The sequence below is a fragment of the Lycium barbarum genome, chromosome 5 (genome assembly GCF_019175385.1).
Source record: "Lycium barbarum isolate Lr01 chromosome 5, ASM1917538v2, whole genome shotgun sequence".
Classification (NCBI taxonomy): domain Eukaryota; kingdom Viridiplantae; phylum Streptophyta; class Magnoliopsida; order Solanales; family Solanaceae; genus Lycium; species Lycium barbarum.
In genome coordinates, this window is record NC_083341.1 from 55,196,847 (window position 1) to 55,205,988 (window position 9,142).

Sequence of the window (9,142 nt, forward strand, 5' to 3'; positions counted from 1 at the left end):
GCACTGGCCCTACTAAACAAAAACCTATAGATGGTAACAGACCTAGAAACATGAGGCCTTAAGGGAAAGAGAACCCACCAGATAAAGGCAAAGCTGCTATTGCTCAGGGAAATCAGATTGAAACACACAATCTCAATCCCCTGAGCAATAATACCCCCCAACAGATTATACAAATGGACTTTGATAAAGCTGAAATGGGGAAATGTAGTAGAAGAGGTGGTGTCAAGAGTCCCAAACCCCCCAACATTTCTCAATAAATATTGCCTCATGGGGGGTTCAATAAGTTGTTTAAGTATAAAGAGTTCCCAAAGGTCATAAAGAGAGAGAACATAGATATTATAGCTATAAGGAAACAAAGGGTCAATAAAAAAAGGCTTGTAATATCATCCAGAAAGTGGTACGCGGATGAGAATGGCAACACAATTACCTTAACACTGATAGAGAAAGGATTTGGCTATTGTGGAATCCAAGGGTGGTGGATATTACTGTGTTGAATACTCATACCCAGCTCATGCATTGCCTAGTGGAAGTGAACGGGATATATGCCAAATTTTATTTCACTGCTACATATGCATTGCATATTGTTGCAGACAGAAAATGGTTATGGGACAAACTGGAGAACTTAAGCACTATGGTCATTCATCCATAGCTAATAATGGGTGACTTCAATGTTGTACTTAGAGGTGAAGACAGATTGGTAGTCAGGTGTGGATAGTAAGGTTAGAGATTTTGCTCAATGCTTAACAAACACAAGTCTAGAGGAGATGAAAATAGTGGGTAGATTTTTTACTTGGACAAATTCTCGTGTCCATAGTAAAATAGATAGAGCTCTGGTGAATCATGATTGGATATCAAAGTTTCCTCATTTGGATATGGTAGTATAGGACCTCTACTTTTCTGATTATTTCTTGTTGTGTGTTGATACATCATCAGTAGGAAGGCCCTAGACCATTCAAATTCCTCAACCACCTGGCTTCTTATAGTGAGTTTTAGGAGATAGTACAACAGGCATGGGAAACGTCAGTTACACGAGCTCCAATGGAGAAGCTACGGAAAAAATTGAAATATATGAAGATGAAACTGAAAAGACTTAATGTCACTGCCTATCCATAGGTTGATCATCAAATAAATGCCATAAGGTAACAACTCATGGACGTTCAACAACAGCTAAGGAATAAATATGATGATCAACGGTTGTTTGTTCAAGAAAAGGAGCTCAAGCTTAGTTCGGAAAAATGGATTATGGTAGAAGAAAGTATCCTCATGCAGAAATGAACGGTACAACGGCTAAGACTAGGAAATTCAAACACTGCATATTTCCATGCTAGCTTGAAAAACAGAATTTTCAAGAACCACATAAAGAGACTGGTGACCAGTGCTAGGAACATTGTACGAAATATGGAGGAGGTAGCAGAAGAGATTACTAGGTTCTATAAAAAACTATTGGGATCATGTGCACCATAGCTGCTTGTTATAGACCCTAGCATCATGTCTAATGGTCTTGTACTGAAAAAGGAATAGTAGCTGCATCTTATAGCCCCTATCACTTATGTTGAGATGACATTGGCCCTGAAGGATATTGTTGATCTTAAAGCCCCTGTGATAGGTATAATGCCTTTTTCTTCAAAAAGACATGGCCCACTATTGAAGTTGAAGTAACAAAAGCAATGATAGATATAATGGAGAAGGGAAAGATGTTCAAAGCCATTAATTGCACTATTGTCACACTTATACCCAAGGTACAACATCCTTCAACTCTCAAAGAGTATAGGCCTATTTCTTGTTGTACCATGCTTTATAAGTTAATCTCTAAGGTTCTTACTAAGAGGCTACAACCAGTGATGGCTAGTTTAATTGACTCTGGCTAAGCTGCCTTTGTACCAGGCAGGGTTATAATTGATAACATTCTCTTAAGTCATGAACTAGTGAAGGGGTATGGTAGGAAAGAGGTCTCTCCTAGATGTATGGTGAAGATTGATATGCAAAAGGCCTATGATTCTATGGAGTGGGTCTTCCTAGAACAAATTCTAACTACTTTACACTTTCCTAGAGCCTTTTAGCGTAGATTATGGTGTGTGTCAAGTCTGTCTCCGACTCCATAGTCAATAATGGTCAGCGTACTAGTCCTTTGGAGGCAAAAAAAAAAAAAGGGCTGAGACAAGGTGATCCCCTGTCATCTTTCTTTTTGTTCTTGTCATGGAATACGGTCACGTCCCAAATCAGGGAACGTGCGGGCACCTACTCTTTTCTCACTTGGTAGGCAAACCCGTCCCTTAATTGTCATTCGAAAAACAATAATATAACCCAACCAACATAAATATCTAAGAAGTCTGAAACAGATAAGTAAATTAGTACGAAAATATTATATCAATCCCAAAATCTTATCTAGGCCATACAAGAGCCACTACATAACTAAAAGTCTAAATACATAGTCTCAAAATGAAATATTGTCTCAAAAATAGCGAACAAGACAAGTAGAATGAGAGGAGTCATCCGGGCTGCGGAACCGGCCATATGCTCACCCTAGATACTCGTCAGCGATGCCTCAGAAGTCCATCCAGCCATATACTCTGCACTTATAAATGAATGCAGTAGGATAGAATCACTACAAAAACACATACTAAGTAGGTATCATAGGCCGACAGCTAGCTAACATATATATAAGTAAGAGATCGAAAGATAGACATGCTCACAAATAAGTACAACCAACACAGTCCAAGATCGGAATCACAATCACAAAATACCAAGTTTGAATGTCACCACAAGTACAAAATACCAAGTCCAAATCCCTCCGAAAGTACAGATCACTAAGTCTGAGTATCACCACAAGTACAAGTACCAAGTCCAAATCCAACAGTACTAATATGTAAATATGAATATCATGCAATGCCATGTTACACACACTCTCCGGGCAGAATACCTCCACGCCTCGATGGTCATGACCTATGGGGGACCCGCAAAGTCCAGATACTTGCTGTGGCGCAAAATTGATCCAATATTTGTTGTGGAACGTGCAACCCAATCTAATATATGTTACGGAACGAGCAACCAGGTCCAATATATGTTGCAGAACGTGCAACCCGGTCCAATATATGTTGCAGAACGTGTAACCTAGTCCAATAGATGTTGCGGGATAGGCAACCCGGTGCCAATATATAAGTATGAATGCATGCATGATATCAATGTCAACAAGACTATATCTATACCAAATAGTGCCACACATGGACACATATCACAATAACAATCTCAATATCAATTCCTTCCTCTTTACAAGGCGATACTCAACAATGAGAGATACTATTTCACAATCATGATAAAATGACTAATCATCAAGTCTAGTATCACACACGTGGCAACAATAGATCACAACAAGGCAACAAGCCACAATCAAATAGTACTAACCTAAGTAATCCATCTCAACTTTATACCCGAAAGCGTAACATGCTTTCTCCAACAATCACTAACTCTACATATGCTTTGCTAACTGACGTTTAACCATAAGGTAAACTGTAACTTACCTGGTAGCTGAGCAGGAGCCACGAACAATCACACCTAAGCTTTACCCTTTCGTAGCGCCTCCAAATACTCAAAGTCTAATCACAATCAAATTCTATATTAGAAATAACGAAGAACAACACCCATATTGCTATACTTATTTTTCGAATCAATTTCAACTATGGAGGAAAGAGGAAACAGGCACACAAGGGTAAAATGGTAATTTTGAAAGTGAGATATGCAATTCAACATTCTAGGAGTTCAATCCTACTAATAAATTGCTAAAATAACTCAAAAATAGGCCAATTTCGAGATTCCAGTGAAAACCCCCTATTTGAGTATGAACCCTAATTTTTCAACTTTTAAATTAATCAACACAAATTGAAGATTCAAGCCTATTGGCTGTGAAACCATCAGATTCTATGATTAGATTAGTCAAACCCACCAACAATATCCATTTAGAAAGATTAGAACTCATTTCAAGAAGTTATCATCAAAACCCATTTTTTCCCCTTAGATTCTAATGGTTTTCTAGCATGAATTCAAGCGTATGAAGGTTAAAATAATGAATGCTAGATTAGGAGACTTACCACAAGGAAGAATCAGCCAAGAACTCTCCAATTTGTCTCAAGAATGTTTAGAAAGTAATGAATGAGTTGATAGAGAGTTAAGGGTTTTATCCTAGCATTTAATGATTCTAGAAACCCGTCACCTCGCTGCAGCGGTATTGACTCCGTTACAGCGGGGTTGTGCCAACAGCTCCACTACTGCGCATCTGCCACAGTGGATTCCTGTCCGCTGTGGTGCCCCAATCGAATATCAACTTCTCGTTATAGCGGATCAAGACCCCCCTATGGCGGATCTGGTACCGCTAAAGCGGACACCAAACACCAGAATTTTTGATTTTTCACCAACACACTTTAGAAATCTGACAATCACCCAAGACCTCACAGACATAAACCAGACATGCATTCACACATAAAAATACGCTACAGACTCACTTGTGGTCTCGGAATTCCCTATGAAGGTCTATTTGAAAGGGTCAACACCCAATGGCCAAATACCACCTTTCCAACTAATAACCCAAAACGCTCTAAAATGCCTTAGGAACTGAAATGAACATCCTACCAAGTCACAGTCAACCATCCAGACCTCTTGAAAACGACGAATTTCTAAAAAAGGTCTGTTTACTTAAAAGTCAACTACTGGTCAAATGTTTTTCACTTTAAAGCGCTAATTTGCAACAGTCATAGTAAACCTCGCCCGATCATCTCAAAAATTATACCACCCATCCCCAGGGATCCAAATCGTACTCATGGGCTCGGGAAGGGTCATCGGGGATAAAAGGGTAAAAAATGTGTTTGGTTGTTACAAATACCTTAGTAGGTATCGAAAGTTACTAATCAGAAACCTCAATCCAAGTTCCATCCCAAGTGTAGCAGCTTGAACATTGTCCAGTTAGGCTTTGCTGATGATATCCTTCTCTTCTGTAGAGGTGATGTAATCTCAGTATAAACTCTGTTTGCTAAGTTTCAGGAATTTTCTAGAGCTTCAGGGCTTATTGCCAACCCCACTAAAAGCTCCATATACTGTGCTGGTATATCCCCCATTGTCCAACAGAAAATCTAAGATATCCTTGGATTTAGTTTGGGAGAACTGCCCTTCAGATATTTAGGTCCACCCCTTCATACTAAAAAAGTCTCCATTCTCCAATGTCAACCACTTCTGGATAGAATTCTCAATAGGATAGAGTCTTGGACCACAAGATTTAGTTCCCACGCAGGTAGAGCTTAGTTGATAAAAACTTTTCTTTTTTCTATCCAAGTTTTCTGGGCCCAAATCTTTGTCCTTCCAAGGGAAGTTATTAAAGTGATAGAAGAAACTTATGGAAGTCTCTTATGGACTGGTGGATCTGCAATATCTAATAGGATGCTCTATGCTTTCCTAAGTCAGCTGGTGGATTAAATATTCTAGACATCTCCCCGTGGAACAAAGCTGCAATATGTAAGCTACTATAAGACATTTGTAAAAAATAAAACAAGCTATGGGTAAGGTGGATCCACAATTACTATGGTAGAAATAGGAACATGCTGGAGGAGGTGCTTAAACAGGCATCCCGGATCATCCAAAAAATATTGAAAAGCAACAAAGTTTTTCAGTCGAGTAGATTATGAGGTTGTTGACATTTTGGATATGCCTACATTCTCTACAAAGATGTTCTATACAAAGCTTAGAGGGCAGTTTAAGAAAGTGACTTGGAGGAAACTCACTTATAACAACTTGGGACTACCTAAGTGGATATTTTTTTTGATGCAGACTGTTCACAGAAGACTCTCCACTAGGGATAGACTGCACAAATGGGGTGTTACCTCAAATCTGGATTGTTCTCTATGTGAGCAGAAAAATGAGAGTATTGCACACCTATTTTTTGAATGCAATGTTTTAGCTTTCATATGGAAGAGCTTGTTGAAGTGGATGCAAATTGGCATAGACCCTTTGAACTAGGATGAGGAGTTGGTCTGGGCAGAGCAATGGCAAAAAGCAGATACCCACGAGCCCAAGTGTAGAGGATGATGCTTGCAGCAGCAGTGTATCACATTTGGCAGGAGAGGAATATGAGGGTCTTTCGGCATAAACAACAACAACCAAAGACACTGGTTAGACTCATCTTTCAGGAGATTCACTATAAGGCTAATAGTGTGTAATGCCCCGTACCTTTGAGTTAGGATGTGTTATAAAGACCATAGGAATTGAAAGGAGCTAAGGTCATACCTGAGGTTATAAAGGGTTTATGACAATTTTAGTATAAGACTCTGTAAGTACGACAACCTTGATACCGTTAGATATTACTTTGATATGGTTTCTTCTTTAAAGTGCAACATTTTAGTAAAAGCTTGATAATTATGATCTTACATAGTTATTGATATTACTACCTTTTTGATACGTTTTAAATTATACACATGATACGAGGAAGTTTATAAATGAGATTTTCTTTATTATAAAGATAGCAATTGTTTTCTCACAAGAAAATTTGTCTTTTACCGTTTCAAGAATTAATAGTACAAACATTTATACTTATTGTATTTGATTGGAAAAATTAGAATTTGATAAAATATATTTTCTGGATGTTTTAATCTATATAAAATATTAGTATATCTTTTAACTTTGTTTATAGTGGACGTTTTATGAATTGGTTATACCAAAAACAAAAGGGGTAAATTATTAAAGCATTACCTAGATATGATAGAATCTGCATATTTTATATTTATATAGAAGTTCCTAGTCATCTCTAATGTAGTCCCACCGTTCCTATTAGAGCTGCTGGCCAATCAATTTATTAGACTTGCTGGCTAATCAATTAAGAATATATTTGAGATAGAGAGTTCTTACTAGTTAAGGAATGAAATCATTTATTTATTTTACTTCTAATAGCTTATGGATAAACTTTTGAGGATATTGATAACCTCAACCGACTGCCCAAAAACCAAACTGAAGAACGCAACCAGCTGTTTATGAAAGAATATAGATACAACTCTCAATATCATTAGTTTTAGTGAAATATTCCATCAAAAATAAGGTTCTGTTAGTAAGCCCCAAATCATCTACGAGCATTATATCTTCTACTCACGGTGGAGAATTGCCATTTCGATGTCAAGTCTCTAAATTCGGACTTGAGTAATTGAGCATCTAAGGTACGTTTTTAACGTTTTTGCTAAGAGCTCACGGGACGATGATCGGAAGCCGTGAGTTCAAGTCATAGTAATTGTATAAATAGGTTATGGGTTGTCTTCTTATTGTATGTAGATTGGTGGGGGTTCGGTAGCTCGTGTAGAGCTTGTTTGCTGCTAAAAGGAGGTCGGGTGTGGAGTACACCATTGTATAAAGCTTCGGGAGCTTGTCGCTCTTTGATTGCTTGACGATAGTGTCAGTATAGTTGTGGTATGTTGTTAGGTTGTTGCTGTTGATATATGGAGTTGGGGAAATGAGAAGATCAGGGGAAATGCTGCCCAGTTTGTTTTAGGATAAGTTAAATTTTTGTTATACGATTAAGAGAATCGTTTGTATGGTTAACGATAGTATCATTACTGTTATCCTATAGGTCGAGGAGTAGATACGAGTTGAGTTCTTGAGCTGTTGAGCTAAGACAAGGTATGTTAAGGTTATACCTTTCTTTCATTTTGGCATGATCCTTATGATACGAATGAAAGAAGTAAACGAGCGAGTTCCAAAGACTCTATTCCTAGACAATATAGGATTCATTGTATCCTTGACTTCATATGTTCCATATTTACAGTTCCCAGAGATTTATTGTATTGGTATATTAGCTCTCATATTACTCAGAAGAGTTCAGAGTATCCTTTTTATGAGTCGTTCATGCATGTATATATGTATAGCTATTTTCTTACACCGCGCCGCACTATAGTCGGTCGGGCAGGCACCCAGATGTGCACACCATTGCAGTGGAAAGATTACGAGATTACCCCGAACGAGGGATGACATGATATATGGATCGAGTTGTACGTTCCACAGCATTAGCAGATAAACTATGATATATGTATACAGTTTTGAAAGGAAGCATGCATATCATACGCTGCAGAGGCACCTTCAGTTACCCAGAGTATATGTTGAGATTAGCTTTCATGTTTCAGATATCTTTCATAATTCTTATGTATATGTTGTTCTTATACCTTACATACTCGGTACATTATTCGTACTGACTCCCCTGTTCTCGGGGGATTGCGTTCATGCCTGCAGGTTCAGGTATTCCACCCAGCAGTAGTCAGTGCACTCCACTTGATTCGGAGCTGGAGTCTATTTTGGTATGCTATTTTGAGATGTATATAGGGGTATGACGGGGCCCTGTCCCGTCCTTTCTACAGTTTTGTACTCCATTAGAGGTCTGTAGACAGTTGTATGTAGTTGGGATGTTATGTAGCCTTGTCGGCTTCTTCTTGTTGTACAGTCAATGTAGCGGCCTAGTCGGCTTGCATCGTTATCTTCAGCTTGTATGTATGTATATTGGTTGTGAGTTCTTGATACAGAGACTAGTATGTTGCTCTTACAGGAGTCGATATAGTTCAGTTATAAGTCATATATGGACCATCCTGTTGTTCAGTGAGATCCAGGTACAAGTATAAGAGTGTCTGGTCAGTAGAGGTCGGGCACTCATCATGACTCATCGGTTTGGGTCGTGACATAGTGAACCTCAGGTTGTAAGGTGGTTGGAGAATTACAATTCTTATCCTGTGTAGTCCATTGTAGTGGGATGTTTGTTTATCTTGTCTTGAAGCTTGAACTGACTACTGGGACTGGGTCCAGTAGCATGTTTTCTCCCTATGGTCTTAACTGATTCACTTTTGGTAATAACACAAGTTATTTACCAAAAAAATATGGGTATCCTTAGATTTGTATTCTAACGTAGAGTACTTATTTGATAGACTTCGATCATTCAAAGGCTCTCCGCAAAGGGAAGGCGTTGGCTTGATTGTTCATGACTCTCGTTCAGCCTTTGAGGTAGGTTACGGCTTACCATTGTTAGACTCCAATTAGAGAATCGTGTGTAATGGTAGATATTGACGGGGAAAGCATGATAGACCTTCGAGCATGGTTGTTGTGATAAATCCACAGGCTTGGTATGGATGTTGTT

At 38.5% G+C, this 9,142-nt stretch overlaps 1 long non-coding RNA gene across 1 annotated transcript; it reads left to right on the plus strand.

Moving 5' to 3' along the window:
- Positions 1-6,953: 6,953 nt before the first annotated feature.
- On the plus strand, positions 6,954-8,803 carry LOC132642475 (uncharacterized). The gene is made up of 3 exons (XR_009583187.1): positions 6,954-7,187; positions 7,595-7,644; positions 8,251-8,803. It is a non-coding gene; the product is annotated as an uncharacterized LOC132642475 (long non-coding RNA).
- Positions 8,804-9,142: the final 339 nt, after the last annotated feature.